Source organism: Rhinopithecus bieti, unplaced genomic scaffold (genome assembly GCF_001698545.2).
Source record: "Rhinopithecus bieti isolate Rb0 unplaced genomic scaffold, ASM169854v2 scaffold_32081, whole genome shotgun sequence".
Lineage (NCBI taxonomy): Eukaryota > Metazoa > Chordata > Mammalia > Primates > Cercopithecidae > Rhinopithecus > Rhinopithecus bieti.
Window position 1 is genome coordinate 5,825,979 of NW_016814436.1, and position 19,157 is coordinate 5,845,135.

At 46.9% G+C, this 19,157-nt stretch overlaps 1 long non-coding RNA gene across 1 annotated transcript; it reads left to right on the top strand.

The window, feature by feature from the left end:
* The first annotated feature begins 15,980 nt into the window (after positions 1-15,980).
* LOC108514491 (uncharacterized) lies at positions 15,981-17,915 on the top strand. The gene is made up of 2 exons (XR_001881223.1): positions 15,981-16,588; positions 17,589-17,915. It is a non-coding gene; the product is annotated as an uncharacterized LOC108514491 (long non-coding RNA).
* The last annotated feature ends 1,242 nt before the right edge of the window (positions 17,916-19,157 follow it).

The following is a 19,157-nucleotide window of genomic DNA, read 5'->3' on the forward strand; positions in this document are numbered from 1 at the left end:
ACCCCCAGTGGAATCCTCAAACTGCAGGAAGGAATGAAAAACACAGAAAATGGGAAATATTGGCTGAATATACAAAAATGTTAGCTACATAAGGTAAAAATAAAGGAGTAAATGCTACAATGCCTATCAATGGTGCCCGGGTGGGAGAGGAACAATGGAACCATGGAACATTTACCAAAATAGACCATATGCCGGGCCTAGAGCAAGTCTCAACAGATTTCAAAGGGCTGAAATCACATAAGAGTGTGTTCTCTGACCATAGTGCAATTAAACAAGAAATTAATAACAGAAAGATAACTGGAGAATCCCCAAGTGTTTGGAAATTAAGCAACATACTTCTCAATGACCTGTGGGTCAGAGAAGAAATCGCAGTGGAAATTAGGAAATACCCTGAACTGAGTGATAATGAAAATAAACATTGAAACTTGTGGGAAGTGGCTAAAAAGTGCTTTAATGAAGATTTTTAGCTTCAAATGCATGTATTAGAAAATATTGGCTGGGCGCGGTGGCTCACGCCTGTAATCCCAGCACTTTGGGAGGCCGAGGCAGGTGGATCACAAGGTCAGGAGATCGAGACCATCCTGGCTAACACGGTGAAACCCCGTCTCTACTAAAAATACAAAAAATGAGCCAGGCGTGTTGGCAGGCGCCTGTAGTCCCAGCTACTCGGGAGGCTGAGGCAGGAGAATGGTGTGAACCTGGGAGGCGGAGCTTGCAATGAGCCAAGATCGCGCCACTGCACTCCAGCCTGGGTGACAGAGCAAGACTCCGTCTCAAAAAAAAAAAAAGAAAAAAGAAAAGAAAAAGGTTGAAAATCAATGATCTGCACTTCTGTCTCACAAAACTAAAAAAACAAAAACCCCCAAACAGAGTCAATTAAACCTAAAGAAAGTGAAAGGTAGCAAAGACTTGGAACCAACCCAGATGTCCATTAGTCATAGACTGGATTAAGAAAATGTGGCACATATACACCATGGAATACTATGCAGCCATAAAAAAGGATGAATTCGTGTCCTTTGCAGGGACATGTTTGAAGCTGGAAACCATCATTCTCAGCAAACTATCACAAGGACAGAAAAACAAACACCGCATGTTCTCACTCATAGGTGGGAATTGAACAATGAAAACAATTGGACACAGGGTGGGGAACATCACACAGTGGGACCTGTCAGGGGGTGGGGGACTGGGGGAGGGATAGCATTAGGAGAAATACCTAATGTAAATGATGAGTTGATGGGTGCAGCAAACCAACATGGTACATGTATACCTATGTATCAAACCTGCACGTTGTACACACGTACCCTAGAACTTAAGGTACAATAATAAGAAAACGAAAGTGAAAGAAAGAATGTAATCAAGACAGGAGTAGAAATTAATGAATTAATTGGGAGCAATAGAGAAAATAAAGCCCAGGTAGGTGTTTGAAAAGATTAATAAAAGATTAATAAAATGGACAGGATCAGGTGCAGTGGCTCATGCCTGTAATCCCAACACTTTGGGAGGCCAAGGTAGGAGGTTCACTTGACCCAAGGAATTTGACATCATCCTAGGCAACATAATGAGACTCCATCTCTACAAAAAAAAAAAAAGATTAGCTGGGCATGGCAGTGGATGCCTGTATTCCCAGCTACTTGGGAGGCTTAGATGGGAGAATAACTTGAGCCCAGGAGGCTGAGGCTGCAGTGAACGGTGATCACACTGTTAGAGGACCTTTGGGGTGTTAATTTTCTGGCCAGAAACCTCTGTGGTCATGGCGTCTTTGGCTGAGTTCTTGTCCTGCATCCAGGAAGAATGAGGTACACAGACAAATGAAGAATGAATAAGATAAAGATGAGCTTTACTGAGTGTTACAACAGTCCAGAGGAGACCCACAGGGGGTAGCTCCTCTCTGTAGGCAGATCATTGAGTGTTCCAGTCTCAGCAGAGAGGAGGCCCTGGAGAGGGTCCTCTGACCATCCTCTACCCTGTTCTGGCTGAGCCTGGGGCTTTTATGGACCTCAGAGGGGAGGAAGTGCATGCCGATTGGTCAATGGATGGCCATGGGTGGGCCCAAAAGAGGCACCTGAGTCCCCATTCTGGTCTGCGGGGCTGACAGCCTGGCTTCCAGCCTTCAGGCTCTCCTCAGCCTGAAGGTGGGGCCTTACTGGGGACTCATCTGCTCCTACCTAGTAATCTGTCTGCCTCCCACTGCCATTCATAGCCCCAGGGCTTGGCCCCAACCCCATTCCAAGAACAGAGTGGGTACTGGAGTGGAGAGAGGCCAGACAGTGAGAGCAGACACCCTGAAGCCAGCAGGGATGGGGTGGGGGCCTCTCCTGGGCCCTCGAGGGTGCAGGCTGCAGATACACCCAGGTCCTGCACCTGGGAGGGTGGCTGCAGAGGCACCTGGGGAGCTCCCGCCCCAACTCAGAAGGGGCAGGGCTCCCACTGGCTCCATGGAGTGTGCAGCCCCAGCCATGCCTCCCTGCTGCTGTTGGCATGATGGCAGCAGCCACTATCAACACCACTGCATGGCAGCCTGGGTGACAGAGCAAGACTTTTGTCTCGAAAGTAAAATATAATAAAATAGACAATTCCATCAATACTGACCAAGGGGAAAAAAAGCAGGAAAAACTCAGTTTTTTTCATTCTAATATCAGAAATAAAAAGAGGCCGTCACTATGGTAGAGCCTAATGATATTGTAAATGTAACAAGAGGATATTAAAAACAATTTTGTACCAATAAAAGTGAAAACCTAGATGAAATGGAAATGTTTTTTTAAAACTACAATTTAGCGGCTGGGCACGGTGGTTCATGCCTGTAATCCCAGCACTTTGGGAGGCCGAGGCGGGTGGATCACCTGAAGTCAGGAGTTCGAGACCAGCCTGACCAACATGGAGAAACTCCATCTCTACTAAAAACACAAAATTGGCCAGGTGTGGTGGCACATGCCTGTAATCCCAGCTAACCAGGAAGCTGAGGCAGGAGAATCGCTTGAACTCAACAGGTGGAGGTTGGAGGTGGCAGTGAGCCAAGATCATGCCATTGCATCCAACCTGGGCAACAAGAGCAAAACTCTATCTAAAAAAAAGAAAAACCCTACAATTTAGCAAAATCCAAATAATCCTCTACTGTTAAAAACAATTGCCGGGCACGGTGGCTCAAGCCTGTAATCCCAGCACTTTGGGAGGCCGAGACGGGCGGATCACGAGGTCAGGAGTTCGAGACCATCCTGGCTAACACGGTGAAACCCCGTCTCTACTAAAAAATACAAAAAACTAGCCGGGCGAGGTGGCGGGCGCCTGTAGTCCCAGCTACTCAGGAGGCTGAGGCAGGAGAATGGCATAAACCCAGGAGGCGGAGCTTGCAGTGAGCTGAGATCCGGCCACTGCACTCCAGCCTGGGTGACAGAGCGAGACTCCGTCTCAAAAAAAAAAAAAAAGAAAAAAATTAAATCTGTAATTTAAGCCCTTCTCACAAAGAAAATTCCAGACTCAGCTGGTTTCACTGGTAATTTTCTAAACACTTAAGAAATAATACTAATCTTATGCAAACTCAGCAACAGAACACAGGAAATAAAAAAAGAACACCTCCCAACTCATTTTATGAGGCCAGAAAAATTCTGATATTACAACTGGGCACAAATCTTACAATAAGAGACATTTACAGACTTACATGGTTTGGCTGTGTCCCCACCCAAATTTCATCTTGAATTGTAATCCAAATGGTAATCCCCACGTGTCAAGGGAGGGACCTGGTGGGAGGTGAATGGATAATGAAGCGGTCTTCCCCCATGCTGTTCTCATGATAGTAAGCGAGTTCTCATGAGATCTGGTTGTTTGATGAGTGTCTGACACTTCCCCCTTCGCTGTCTCTCCTGCCGCCTTGTAAAGAAGGTACGTGCTTCTCCTTTGCCTTCTGCCATGATTGTAAGCTTCCTGAGGCCTCCTCAGTCTGCTGACCTGTGAGTCAATTAAACCTCTTTCTTTTATAAATTACCCAGGTTCAGGTAGTGTCTTTATAGCAGTGTGAGAATGGACTCATACACAGACTTATATCTGTCATGAATATAGATGAAAGATTCTAAATAAAACGTTAGTAAATCAAATCCAGAGATATATTAAAAAGATAATACCTCAAGACCAAGTAGAGCTTATTCCAGAAATACAAAGTGGATTTAACATTTGAAAAAAAATCAGTGTAATTTTCCATAATAACAGAATAAAGGAGAAATATCACATGATCATGCCCTTTGATGCAAAAAAAACTTGATAAAATTCAACACTTGTTCATGATAAAAACTCTCCGACAATTAAGAATACATTTTAAAGGAACTTCTTTAATCTGATACGGAGTATATATTTTAAAACCCTATTGTTAACATAAATGCAACTATTGAGCACTTTCTTCTTGTCAGCCATGATCACCACTTTGGCTCAACCTCGTACTGGAGGTTCTGGCCGGTGCAATAAGGCAAGAAAAGAAAAGGCATGGAGATTGGAAAGGAAAAGGTAAAACTGCTTTTGTTTTCTGATGACATAACTGTATAGATAGGAAATCCAAAAAAGTCTACAAACTATTAGAATTAATACATTTAGCAAGGCCACTAGATAAAATATCAACATACAAAATTAAGTTTATTTCTATATACTAGCAACAAACAACTAGAAAACAAAATTAAAGACAATTTACAATAGTATGAAAATATAAATAGCTAGGAATAAATCTTTTGAAAGATATGTAAGACCTCCACTAAAAACCACAAAACATTTCTAAGAGAGATTAAAGAAGACCTAGACAAGGTCAGGAGCAGTGGCTCATACCTGTAATCCTAGTGCTTTAAGAGGCCAAGGTGGGAGGATCACTTGAGGCCAAGAGTTTGAGACCAGCCTGGGCAACATAGAGAGAGTTCAAATCTACAAAAAACTAAAAAACTAGTCAAGCACTATGGCACGTAGCTATACTCAGAGCTACTCAGGAGGCTAAGATGGGATGATTGCTTAAGCTCGGGAGTTTAAAATTACAGTGAGCTGTGATCACACCACTGCACTCCATCCTGGGCAACAGGGTAAGACACTGTCTCTAAAAAAAAAAAAAAAAAAGGCCAGGCATGGTGGCTCATGCCTGTAATCCCCAACTTTCAAGGCCAAGGTGGGCGGATCATAAGGTCAGGAGTTTGAGACCAGCCTGGCCAATATTGTAAAACCCTGTCTCTACTAAAACCACAAAAATTAGTTGGGCATGGTGGTGCATGCCTGTAGTCCCAGCTACTCAGGAGGCTGAGGCAGAAGAATCGCTTAAGCCTGGGGGGCAGAGGTTGCAGTGAGCCAAGATCGCACCACTGCACTCCAGCCTGCACGACAGAGCAAGAGTCAGTCTCAAAAAAAGAAAAAGAAAAGAAAAAAAAAGAAAAAACCTAGATAAATGGAGAGATAGACCACATTTATGAATTGGAAGTCTCAATGTTGTTGTTATATCAATCTCCTAAGTCGATCTATAGATTCAATATTGTAGTAAATTGCCTCAGCATTCTTTTTTTTTTTTTTTGAGACAAGGTATCACTCTGTCCCCCAGCTGCAATGGCATGATCACTACAGTTTCGACCTCCTGAGTTCAGGTGATCCTCCCGCCTCAGCCTCCTAGATAGCTAGGACTACATGCACTCCACCACGCCTGGCTCATTTTTGTATATTTTTGTAGAGATGGAGTTTTGCCATGTTGCCTAGGCTGATCTTGAACTCCTGGGCTCAAGCGATCCGCCTACCTTGGCCTCCCAAAGTTCTGGGATTGGATTACAGGTGTGAGCCATTGCACCCAGCCTCAGCATTCATTTTGAATATAGGTTTAGCTTTCTCATACCAGCAACAGGGCTTAGTCAGCCTTGACACAATTTCCTGTTCTTCACCTCCTCCCAGTTCCTCAAGATGGTCAATCAAGATTGTCTGCCTTACATTACCGCCTCCCAGGGACTCCTTTCCCAAGGGACAGTTGGATACAACCCACTTGACTTGCCTTAAAGGCCCCCACCTTCTCAGGGACTGTGCTGGTCTATGCAGCAGTGACCCTTTCTCAGTCACAGGGCGACCCTATGGCCCTCACACATCCCCCAAACCCCCCAGTGGAAATCCTGCTTGGGTAATGACCTGGATTCCAAACAAAGCTTTAGTCTGAAGGTCTCTCTCGCTGGCTCTCCACCCCCAGCACCTGCTGGTTGAGCTCCCTGCCATCTCCAGACTTCCCCTGGCTCTCCACCCCCAGCACCTGCTGGTTGAGCTCCCTGCCATCTCCAGACTTCCCCTGGCTCTCCACCCCCCACCACCTGCTGGTTGAGCTCCCTGCCATCTCCAGACTTCCCCTGGCTCTCCACCCCCACCACCTGCTGGTTGAGCTCCCTGCCATCTCCAGACTTCCCCTGGTTCCTTGTGGAGGGGAGGCCCCCCTTCTCTGTGGACCTGGGGTGATAAACTGCTTCTGTTATTTCATGTGTTCTGTTTTGCTGTCTCTCCTGTGGCCCACCTGACCAACGCACCCAGACCTAACTCTCTCCTGGCCAGGGCTCTTCTAGGGAGTGTCTGTCTTGTTGGAAATAAACTGGACTTAGGTCCGACAAGAGCCATAGGGCGTCTGCCAGGGTAAACGAGTTTCCTGTGAGAGGGATACCTGGTCACAGTCAGACACTGAGGCATCAGACTGTCCGTAGGGATAAAGAAGTATCCCTGAGAGATGCACTGTGACACCCACAGTCACCTGCCCTTGAACTCTGTCAGGGCAGGGCTAGAGTTCACAGCCACCCTATAAACTGGAAGCCACCTCATGAGCAAATTAGAGGAAAATACAACAAACGTCATCTCAGTCACAGTCCCAGCGGTGCTTTTGTAATGGTTATTGACAAACAGATTTATACAGCATCACAAAGAACCTAGCAGAATAGACAGAACAATTTTGAAGAATGAACTTGGAAGGCTTATTCTTCTAGATATCAAGACCTACTATAAAGCAACCCTAATTAAGCAAAGGTAATTAAACAGTGTGATATTGGTATGAGAACGGACACATAGGCCATAAGATAGAATCGAGGGTTCAGAAACAGACCCACACATAGATGGCTACGTAATTAACAATAAAGTTACCTGAGCAAGTTAGTAGAGAAGAGGATGGTCTTGTCAAAAAACAACGCCAAATTGGATATCCATGTGGAAAAAAAATGAATCTTGGCCCCTACCTCAAATTATGCACAAATTTTAATTCAAGATGACCTATATTAATGTAAAAGGTAAAATAATAAAGCTTCTAGAAAAAAATGTAATATCTTCATGACATTGAGATAAGGCAAAGATTTATTAAACAGGACACAAAAATCATTAACCCAAAGATTAATGATTAAGATTGATACACTAGACTTGATCAAAATTAAGAACTTCTGTCTGGGCACAGTGGTTCATGCCTGTAATCCCAACAGTTTGGGAGGCTGAGGCGTGTGGATGACCTGAGGTCAGGAGTTCGAGACCAGCCTGGCCAACGTAGTGAAACCTCATCTCTACTAAAAACACAAAAATTAGCTGGGCATGGTGGTGGGCACCTGTAATCCCAGCTACTCAGGGGGCTGAGGCAGGAGAATCACTTAAACCCAGGAGGCGGAGGTTGCAGTGAGCTGATATAACACCATTGCACTCCAGCCTGGGCAACGAGCAAAACTCCGTCTCAACAATAAATACATAAAATAGGCCGGGCCCGGTGGCTCAAGCCTGTAATCTCAGCACTTTGGGAGGCCGAGATGGGTGGATCACGAGGTCAGGAGATCAAGACCATCCTGGTGAACACGGTGAAACCCCGTGTCTACTAAAAAAAACAAAAAACTAGCCGGGCGTGGTGGCGGGCGCCTGTAGTCCCAGCTACTCAGGAGGCTAAGGCAGGAGAATGGCGTAAACCCAGGAGGCGGAGCTTGCAGTGAGCTGAGATCCGGCCACTGCACTCCAGCCTGGGCGACAGAGAGAGACCCCGTCTCAAATAAATAAATAAATAAATAAATAAATAAATAAATAAATAAAACAGATGCTGTCTCAAAAACAAATAAACCAAAAAAAATCCTAAAACTAAGACTCAAGTGTAGAAATCACCTTTTAAAGAAATTTCATAGCAAAAAAAAAAAAGAAAAAAGAAAACAAGCTTTCTATGAGGTTGAACCTCTTAGCTGCAGTCTCAGTGGGCTCCTGTGCAGTGGAACACCCTGCTGTCTGTGCCATTGCCCTGCACAAGGGCCATGGGGAGCTGACGCCTGCAGCTGCTCTTCCCTTCACTCTCTAAGCAAGCAATAAACCAAGGCCAAAGAGGACTTGTTGCCCCTGTACCGCTGGTTCCACCAGCCACTGGCCTCACCTTGCCTCATGCTTGACAGTTCTTGTTTTTTTTTCGGATGGAGTTTCACTCTTTTGCCCAGGCTGGAGTGTAGTGGCACGATCTTGGCTCACTGCAACCTCCGCCTTCCGGTTTCAAGTGATTCTCCTGCCTCAACCTCCCAAGTAGTTGGGATTACAGGCACCCTCCACCACACCCGACTAATTTTTGTATTTTTAGTAGAGACGGGGTTTCGCCATGTTGGCCAGGCTGGTCTCAAACTCCTAACCTTAAGTGATCTGCCCACCTCGGCCTCCCAAAGTTCTGGGATTACAGGCGTGAGCCCCCGCGCACCGCCATGCTTGACAGTTCTTATGCATGAAGTGGATTGTTCATATTCCAAAAGAAAAGGAGAGGCTAAGCCAGGGGACTGGCACTGGCTATGTGCTAACTGCGTACTGAATGCTGCAGTAAGCACATACATGTCACTGAGTTTACTTGCCACAGATTTGCCTTTAGTTATCCTGGATTGTGATCACTTTCCATCTCCATACTGCTTCACTGGCTTCATTATCATCGCTGCTGGTTTTGGGGTCATGGCCTGCCGTCCAGCAGAGACTAGATGGGCAGAACACCCAGGCCACGTCCTTAGAAACTGGCCCTTCGGTCTCTGCAGGAGGCCAGCCAGTCAGTTCCCAGAAGGAGACAGAAATCATTGTCCCTTCGAGGCTCCTTTCTCCATGAATGGAGGGAAGTGCAGAACTGCTCCGAACGGGCAGGATGGTGTCTGGAGTTCTGTTACCAAAATGGACAGGACTGTATTTTTCACCGTAGGCTGAAGGGGAGGAGGATGGTGGAAGGTGACTAAGCATCACCGAGCCCTCACCAGGTCTCGGGTACCATGCTAGGCGCTTCCACCAGTGCTGCCACCGTATCGGTCTCAGAGAGGCTCAAGAGCTCGCCCCCACCACGCAGCTTGTCAGTAGCAGAACTGGACTCCAATCCAGGCCATTCTGGCTCCCCAGTCCGAGTTCTTCCCACCACTGTGCTTCGGCCGGAAACGTGCATCACCATTGTTAGATCCGGTTGCCAAGGAAACGGTGTCTCTGCCCTGCGTCAGGCTGGCCACAGTCACCTCCCGTTCAGGAGGCAGCCCACAGACCCACCGAGTCAGGCACCAGCCAATGGGCGGGCCTGGCCTCTGTCCACCTCTGTCCACAACTGTGCTGTTTCTGGCTCTGAGGGCCCCTGAGCCCGGGAAAAACAACAGCAAGTCCGCATGGGGTCCTGACCAGATGAAATCTCCCACTTTGCCTCGTCTGTCACCAGCCACAGCTACGCGGCCGGCGCCCCGTCATGCAGCAGCCGCTTTTCCTCCTTCCCCAGAGAAGGATTGCTTCTTTTTCCTTTCTTCCATGCCCCTGTATTCTAATGGTAGCTCCCTCCCCCAGTGGTTGACAAGCACAATTGTGGCTGATGATATAGTATGACTAATAATGGGGAAGCAGTGTGAATACCCAGAGGCCAAAGAGAAAATAAAACAGCGATGACAGTCGCTGCTACATTTACCGTATTTCTTTCCACCGAGGCCTGTGGGCTAGCCGCCGCTGGCGCAGGGACGGGTCACGAGTTGTTGCTAGCAATAGGCTGCCTCCTGCTGTTGCACGAGTGATCTCAGCTCCTGCTCTGGGACAGGAGTTTGCTCGCTCATCAAATTACAGCAGGCTTGTGCCGGCTGCAGCTGATAGCCGGGCAGCATTTGCACTCTGGGCGCCTCCTGGGAGAAGCCTGGAACGCGATTCACTTCAGTAGGAAGGGAGATAGATGAAAACCTGGAAGCTGCGACAGGAGCCCTCTACTGAGAAAAAGAAATTGCAGAGATCGGCCTAGGGCAACTTTCCCTAAGACAGAAGTTTTACAATGTTCATTTTCAGGTGTTTCTTTTTTCTTTTTTCTTTTTTTTGGAGACAGTCTTGTTCTGTTGCCCTGGCTGGCGTGCAGTGACGTTATCTCGGCTCATGCAACCGCCCGCTCCTGGGTTCAAGCGATTCTCCTGCCTCAGCTTTACATGTAGCTGGGACTACAGGTGCCGGCCACCACGCCAGTCTAATTTTTGTTTTAGTGGAGACGGAGGTTTCACCATGTTGGTCAGGCTGCTTTCGAACTCCTGACCTCAGGTGATCCTCCTACCTCGGCCTCCCAAAGTGCTGGGATTACAGGTGTGAGCCACCTCATCCAGACTTTTTAAAAAAAATTTTAAACATTTTTCATTGTGGTAAAATATACATAAGATAAAATTGACCATTTTAATAATCTTTGAGCATATAGTTCAGCGGCACTAAGTTCATTCATACCGTGGTACAGCCTTCACCACCCTTCACCTCCGGAACTTTTCTCGTTTCCCCTAAATCCTCATTAAATGCCAGCTCTCCATCCCCCCGCCCCAGGCCCTGGCACCCACCATTCTATGAATGCTTCCTGTCTCTATGAATTTGACTCCTCTAGGTTCCTCATCTGAGTGGAATCATATAGTATTTGTCCTTTTGTGACTTAGACTCTTATTTTACTGAGCACAATGTCCTCAATGTTTATCCGTCTTGTGGTCTGTGTACGAATTTCCTTCCTTTTTATGGCTGAATGATATTCCATGGTATGAACAGACCACATTTTGAGTTTGTTTGTTTCTTTGTCTTTTTTTGAGACAGAGTCTCACTCTGTCACCCACGCTGGAGTGCAATGGCGCGATCTCGGCTCATTGCAGCCTCTGCCTCCCGGGGTTCAAGTGATTCTCCTGCCTCAGCCTCCCAAGTAGCTGGAATTACAGGTGCATACTACCATGCCTGGCTAATTTTTATATTTTTAGTAGAGATGGGGTTTCACCATGTTGCCCAGGCAGGTCTCCAACTCCTGATCTCAAGTGATCCACCCGCCTCGGCCTCCCAAAGTGCCGGGATTACAGGTGAGAGTCACCATGCCAGGCCTGGTTTTGTGTTTTTTTGAAACAGGGTCTTGCTCTGTTGCCCAGGCTGGAGTGCAGTGGTATGATCTCTGCTCACTGCAACCTCCCACCCCCCAGGCTCAAGTGGTCCTCCCACCTCAGCCTTCCGAGTAGCTAAAAATACGAAAATTAGCTGGTCACAGTGGTGGGCACCTGTAATCCCAGCTACTCGGGAGGCTGATGGAGGAGAATCAGTTGAGCCCAGGAGGTGGAGGTTGCAGTGAGCAGAGATCATGCCACTGCACTCCAGCCTGGGTGACTGAGTGAGACTCTATCTCAAAAAATAAATAAATAAATAAAAGTCAGATAGGGTATATTCAATCTAAATATTAAATTTAGATTTGATGTTTTTAAAAAAAGCAACAAAAAATAAATAAATTCAGATCTGAGCTTCCTAGCAGCCAAAGTGAAAAGGGATACTTTGATTCTTAGGATTCTAAAAGCATAGGTGGCTTTTATTAAAGTTAGTCAAGTTAAATTATGGCCAGCTTCATTGGACCCTGCTTCTAGAATTCATTTCTCTTATGAAATTGAAACGAGCTTTGTCTTAAACAGTTTGGTACATTGAGAGAACACTAAGAAAATACAAATGATGAAACCAAAATGTAGTTCAGCAAATTTGCACTAAACAGTGAAAGAAACTTGCTTTTACTGGACCTGAAAGACCCCATGCCAGACTTCATGTTATCCTGCTGGTGAGTCCCATAACCACCACTGTGTCTCATTCATCACTGTATCTCTGGGCCTAACTCTGTGCCTGGGTTACAGGAGACATACCAAAAAATTTTTATTTTTTAAAAAAAGGAGAGTGAGGTGACATTTACTGAGAACTCACAAAGGCACATGCCTGGGAAAGGAAGAGAAGAACCGGAACGGATATTTTCTGAGCTCTTCTTCCGGACCATGCATGGTGCCTACGTCTTGTAGTCACTATCTTGCTTTATACTCTCCGAATTCCTACAAGGTAGTAATTATTAGGCTCACTTTTCGGATGAGCAAACTGATACAGATGAAAAAACTCTTTGGGAGGATCTTGAAAGAGTTGGTCAAACGTGCTAGACATCGGGTTTGGTCCTACCAGGAGTAAGCGAGGAAAGGGCTCTTTTCCCCAGGGGGTTCATATCAGACTTGCCCCCTCTGGAATATTGGGAATGGCTTCCTCGGCTAAGTTGATTCAGTGTGTTCATGCCAAGCCCTTCCTAGGCCTTGTGTCCATGTCTGGTGGCTTGGTTATTGTTGTGCTGTTGTTTTTAATTCATGCATATTTTCTTTTTTAATTTTATTTCATGCATACAGGGATTTGCATGTGATAAATGCTCAGTAGAGATTCACCAAGTTGAACCGAATGTTGTTTGCAAGGAGGAAGGATTAGCTCCACAGTGTCAAAGTTCATCGAGACCTTAAACCAAACGTAGCCTCTTTCTGCTTGTCATGGAAAGAGCATAGGAGGCCAGAGGGTAAGAAACAGCTGGGCCGTGTCCTACTCTGGAGGAGTTTCTTCATTTCTGAGGCTCACGTTTATCTTCTGCAAAATGGTAGCAATGATCTCAACCTGGCAGTACTGTTTGGAGCTGGTGAAGGCCAAGTTGTTGCTGTTTCTCTAACGAAGGTCATCCTCGTCCAGTTGGAAGTGTCCACTCTGTCACCCAGGCTGAAGTGCAGTAGCACGATCTCGGCTAATTACAACCTCTGCCTCCCGGGTTCAAGCGATTCTGCTGCCTCAGCCTCCTGAGTAGCTGGGACTACAGGCATGTGCCACCATGCCTGGCTAATTCTTGTATTTTTAGTAGAGACGAGGTTTCAGCACGTTGGCCAGGCTGGTCTTGAACTCCTGACCTCAGGTGATCTGCCCACCTTGGCCTCCCAAAGTGCTGGAATTAGAGGAGTGAGCCACAGCACCCGGCTAGAAGTGTCCTTTCTTTTTAATGTCTGTTAGAAATAGGCTGTGCTTCTACCTCTGCGCTCCGTGTACCTGTCTCCTCTTACCCCTACCCCACTCCTAGCATGCCTCTCACTGGACACCCAAGGTACCCTTTCTTCAGGGTGTTAGCCCGCCAAGCTGGGCCTCACATCCAGCTGCAAAGATCACCGAAAGTTCTCTGTGCCGTGATGAGCTGGCATTGGTCTCACTGTCGTATGACAAACAGGAAAGCTAGCAGGACAGCCACAGACCGACCTAGTAAGCTTTCTCGTGTTACGCTAGGTTAGTCATCGCTGCCAAGTTTTTGTGGCACAGAAAGAAAAAAATAAGCCCCCTCTTAACCCCGTGGAAATGAAGAAGCCTGGAATGTGGAGAATGCCCAGTCCTCCTAAATCCCAATTGGAATAATTATGCTGGAATAGATTTCTTCTTGTTCACCCAAAACGCTAACATTCTCAACAGTAAGTCACAATCAGCACAGGCCAGAGCGGATTCCCCCCGACCTCAATGCCATTGGCATTCGGTCCTGGGATACCAAAGGCTTTCTCTGCTGGGATCTGGGTCTGGGGGCTGAGGTGCTCAAGTTTCCAGGGCGATGCTTCTGGAAGGGTTTTACCAGTTTCTAATACCGAAGGCTCAGGGGAAGCAATTTCAACTGGGGGCCTCTCTAATCTGGGGAGACAATGGAGAAATAGTTTCTTGTGTGCAAAGCCACTCTTCACACTGGGGCGGGCTCTGCTCCATAGAGCAAGAATTAAACACCTGCTGTGTACACACAGGAAAGGATGTTCAAGGGAGTGCTTTCTGGGGAATCTGAAGATTTCTTCCCAGATCTGTCTGACTTTGCCTGCAAGAAACGCAGAAATCAGAAGCACTGTCTGCTCCACTGGCTGACTTGAATAACTCACCCTCAAAGGAGCAGAAACCAGGACAAGGTGGCCAGGGCGTGGGACTCAGAGAGCTACAGTCTCATGTGACAATAAAATGTCAGGTTCACAGTGGTTGGCTCATGTTGCTGACATGTTTGGCTCTGCTAACTGTGTAGATTTCCCATGTAGGATGTTAGGACTTGACCGTTACCTTACCCCACCGAGGACTTCAGCAGGGGCATTCAGTGGCCATTTCTGCTGTGACATTTCAATACCTTCTGGGTCCAGCCAACCCCTTCTTCCTCAGCCTAGTTCTGTGACCTTGTGCCCTCTGCCACTCCCCTATTCTTAGCGTCATAAGGGGCACCCACCTCTTCCCCCTCCCAGAGCTCCCTCCCCCACCTCCCACCCCTGTCTGTCCCGCATTTTCTTTCTTTCTTTTTTTTTTTTTTTGAGACAGAGTCTCATTCTGTCATCCAGGCTGGAGTGCACGGGCACAATCTTGGCTCACTGCAAACTCCACCTCTCAGGTTCAAGCAATTCTCCTGCCTCAGCCTCCTGAGTAGCTGGGATTACAGGCACCCACCATCTCACCTGGCTAATTTTTTTTTTTTTTTTAGTAGAGACGGGGTTTCACCACGTTGGCCAGGTTGATCTTGAACCCCTGACCTCAGGTGATCCTCTGGCCTCGGTTTCCCAAAGTGCTGGGATTACAGGCGTGAGCTACCATGCCCGGCCAGTTCTCTGCAGACACCATCTGGGTGTCCGACACTTCAGTTCAATTCTGACGCTGGCCACCCAGAGTTAGCACAGGCCCCAGAGGATATGGGCTCCGTCCTGCAAGACTGTCCCTACTTCAGATGTCAGTTGCAAGAACTGGGTGCTCAGGTTACCCACACTTCCGTCTGACCTGGCTACACATCGTGGGTCCCCGGAACCTCTCCTCAGGTTTGGCAATTGGCTAAAATGGCTCACAGAACTCAGGGAAACACTTTAGTTGCATGTATAGGTTTATTGTAAAGGGCATTATTGATGAACAGGCAGACGAAGAGGCACACAAGGCGAGCTCTGGTAGGGCCCCGAGCACAGAAGCTTCTGTCCCCATGGAGAAGGAACCCAGAAAGAGACCAAATAGAAGTATATGTTTCTTATTATGTCACATAGCCACACCATGAGGTTGGTGCAGGAGCCCTTGAAGGCAGCCCTTGGAGGATCTGAGGCCAAAAGGGCCTCCGTCAGATCGGAGTTTCGGAAAAGTAGCCTGGCAGCCTAGGGGAGGACTGGACAGAGTGGGGAGGACAGAGGGGAACTGATTCACCACAGGGAGGGCGCAAAGTGAGTGAGTGAATGAATGAGTGAACCAATGAATGAACAAGATGGAATTGTATCAGGAAGGAATGAGACCAGATGGTATCAGAGAGTATCAGGGAGCGGAGACCAACGGGCCCAGTTTGTATACGGTCTTACCAACCAGATCAAGGAGGTAGGATCAACGGTGCTTTCCTCTAAAGAAGCACATTTCCAGCCAGGCGCAGTGGCTCACGCCTGTAACCCCAGCACTTTGGGAGGCCAAGGCGGGTGGATCACTTGAGGTCAGGAGTTTGAGACCAGCCTGGCCAATATGGTGAAAACCTATCTCTACTAAAAATACAAAAATTAGCTAGGCATGGTGGGGGGTGCCTGCAATCCAAACTACACGGGAGGCTGAGGCAGAGAGAATCGTTTGAACCCACAGGAGGCAGAGATTGCAGTGAGCTGAGATCACACCACTGCACTCCAGCCTGGGCGACAGAGCGAGACCCCGTCTCAAAAAAGAAAAAGAAGAAGAAGAAGAAGAGGAGGAGGAGGAGGAGGAGGAGGAGGAGGAAGAAGAAGAGGAAGAGGAAGAGGAAGAGGAAGAAAATTACCAGGAAGAAGCAGGCTATGGAAATCAAGGCAGGCAAAGGACAGAATTTAAGATAGTGCATCAACTGGGTCCAGCCAGGAAGACACATGTGTTTATCTCCTGCAGCATCAAAAACCACCCAGAAGACAGCTCAGTGGACCCTAGCAGTGGATTCCAAATGTCTGCAGAAAATGAGCAGAAAACAAGCCAGAATTACAGCTATCTGCAGAGAGACTACATCCAGGAGGTCTGACGACTCAAAGTAATCACTGCAGTCTGACTTCTACCACTGACAGCCTTCCCATACATAATTTAAATGCGTAATTATAATACCATTGCTTAGTTAATGGACACCAATTCGTGCAGGAGCTGCCACAAACAGTAATAAACCAGCTGTGTTAGAAATGGATCACTTATCAGTGCGTGCCCAAGCCTCCTAATGCCTCATGATGTTTAATAATTAAATTGTGACACCCTTGAACCTGCAGCTGACACCATGGATCACAGTGGAATTCTCCAAATGGAACGCAGCCACACCTCGGCTTCCATGCTGTGCGCTGCCACTGAGGACGCTCGATACTATCGAAGCGGTCAGATAGAGGTGGGTTATTTCCCTGTGCCCTGCACCTCCCTTCTGGCAAGTCCCCAGGAAGCTGTGGCCACAGATGAGCTGCTGCTCTCTTAAAGACTGAGATCAGGCTGGGCGCAGTGGCTCACACCTGTAATCCCAGCACTTTGGGAGGCTGAGGTGGGTAGATCACCTGAGGTTGGGAGTTAGAGACCAGCCTGGCCAACATGACGAAATCCCGTCTCTACTAAAAAATACAAAAAATATTAGCTGGGTGTGGCGGTACGCACCTGTAATCTCGGCTAGTCAGGAGGCTGAGGCACAAGAATCGCTTGAACCCAGGAGGAAGAGGTTGCAGTGAGCCGAGATTGAGCCACTGCACTCCAGCCTGGGTGACAGAGTGAGACTCCATATAAAAACAAAACAAAACAACACACAGATCAGGTGGCCGGGCATGGTGGCTCACACCTGTGAGGCTGAGGCGGGAGGATCGCTTGAGGCCAGGAGTTTAGGACTAGCCTGGACAACATAGTGAGACACTGTCTCTACACAAAATATAAATAAATAGATAGATGATAGATAGATAGATAGATAGATAGATAGATAGATAGATAGATAGATAGTAGATAGCTAGACTAAAGTAATAGTCACAGATCCACTATCTTGGGGGAGGAAAGACATTCACACAGAGAATCGCTAATACATACTAGACTACACAGAGATAAACAGAGCAGGTGGCACCGTAAGTTCTGCAGTGATGGGAGGACAGGGTCATTTCAGGAGATGAGACCGGCATCCTCGTGGGAGAAGATGGCCCCGAGCTGGGCATGGCAGAGGGGCTGAGGAGGAAGCGTATATGTGTGTGTGTGTGTGGTATGTGTGTGCACACGTGCGCACATGTGAGTGTGTGTGAGAGAATGTTGTGTGTTGGGGATGATTACCGAAGCCTTCCTGGCACATAGTAGGTCTTTTTTTCCACAAACAGTAATGTGATTATTGGGAGTAATGGTGGCTGTCACCGTGCTTCTCACAGGCCGTATTTCAAAAGGTCTACGGTGGCTCCGTTTCTTCTCTGAGACTTCAAAAGTCCTTCGAGAGTGAGTTCCCGTCTCATTCCATGTCCAGAATGAAGACAGATGGCCTCTTGGCACCCATCTCTTTGGCATGAATGATGTGGGGAAACATGAATGGAAATGGGGAACTGTTGCTGGCACCTGGAAGTCATCTGGTCCGGATGGAGCCAAGTCACATGGAAGCGCCTCCAGTTATTCTCAATAAATTCTTTTGAGGTTTCACTGCTTGTCTGCACAAGACTTTAATAAAATATGGCATCTAACTGAATAAAGACTATCCTTTTGGGTGTGTGTGTCATGACAGTACTATTTATGGAGGACCTCCTATGTAGAAGTTCTTGCACTGTTTTACGTAATCACCCCTTTTCATCCTAACAATCACTCCTGTGAAGTATGTGTCCTTATTTTCATTTCATTGTAGAGAAAACCAAGGCTCTGAGACATTAAGCAATGTGCCCAAGGCCACACAGCTAGTAAGTGGCTGGGTTTGAACACAAGCCTACAAAACACGCAGTTTCTTATTTGTATTTATTATCTCATCATATTGTCATTTCTTCAAAATGCAACTCAATCTCATAAAATGTCAGTGGCAGAATCTAGGTGGATGGTGCCCTGGTAGTCACAGTAAAATTCTTTCAACTCAGCTGTATATTTGAAAATTTTCATATTACAATATTAGGGGAAAAAACAACTTGATTTCCAGGTGTTTTTTCATCTGGACAAACTTGAGAACTTTGGAAAAGCTGGCTTCCCTCCTCGAGTTCTAGTTGGCTGTGTTGGCTGGGTGGGTCCTGGCACCCTCCACTCAACACCCACCTGCATATTAAAATGGGTCCTACTAGGACCCTGGGCGGCCCAGGCACTTCTGACACATGCCACAGACTTCCTCTGTACAGTAGGATAGATTTCCTTTAGGAATAAAAAAAAAAAAAAAAAAAAAAAAAAAAACGGAGTTTTCTGGTCGAATTCCACTCTACGAGACCTTCTGGAATCTTCCCTCCAAGTTTCTTCTACCAGATCAGCAAGAAGGATTCAACTTGGTGTCTCTGTGTGTTTGCTGTCTCATGCTGCTTATAAACTGCTTTGCCTTTAGCAATTCCCCTCAGTTATCTTGTTCTAAGGCTACAGTTAAGAAGGAATCACTGTTGTGGAGGAACTCAGAGGCACCTCCAGCTCCCATTAGCTGGTGCCTTAATGCCACTGATGCTAGGCTCTGACAGTAATTACTTTGCAAGTATAATGAGATACTTATGGGTCCATCAGGTGCCCAACCCATAGCATGATATGAAATATGAAGAGTTAGGCTGGTGGGTAATTTACACAACTGTCTACCAAGTCTCTCCAGGATGATTAAGAAAAGGAAATGCCGGACTGAAAAGATGCCAAGCTTCCAGAGCACATTCATGTGGCTCAATTGACAGTGACAACCATTATCGTCATCACCATCATTGCTGCTTTTAACTTAATGACAAAAAGCTCTCACACACGATTGCAGCACTTTGCAATGCACAAAACCCTCCTGCACTCAT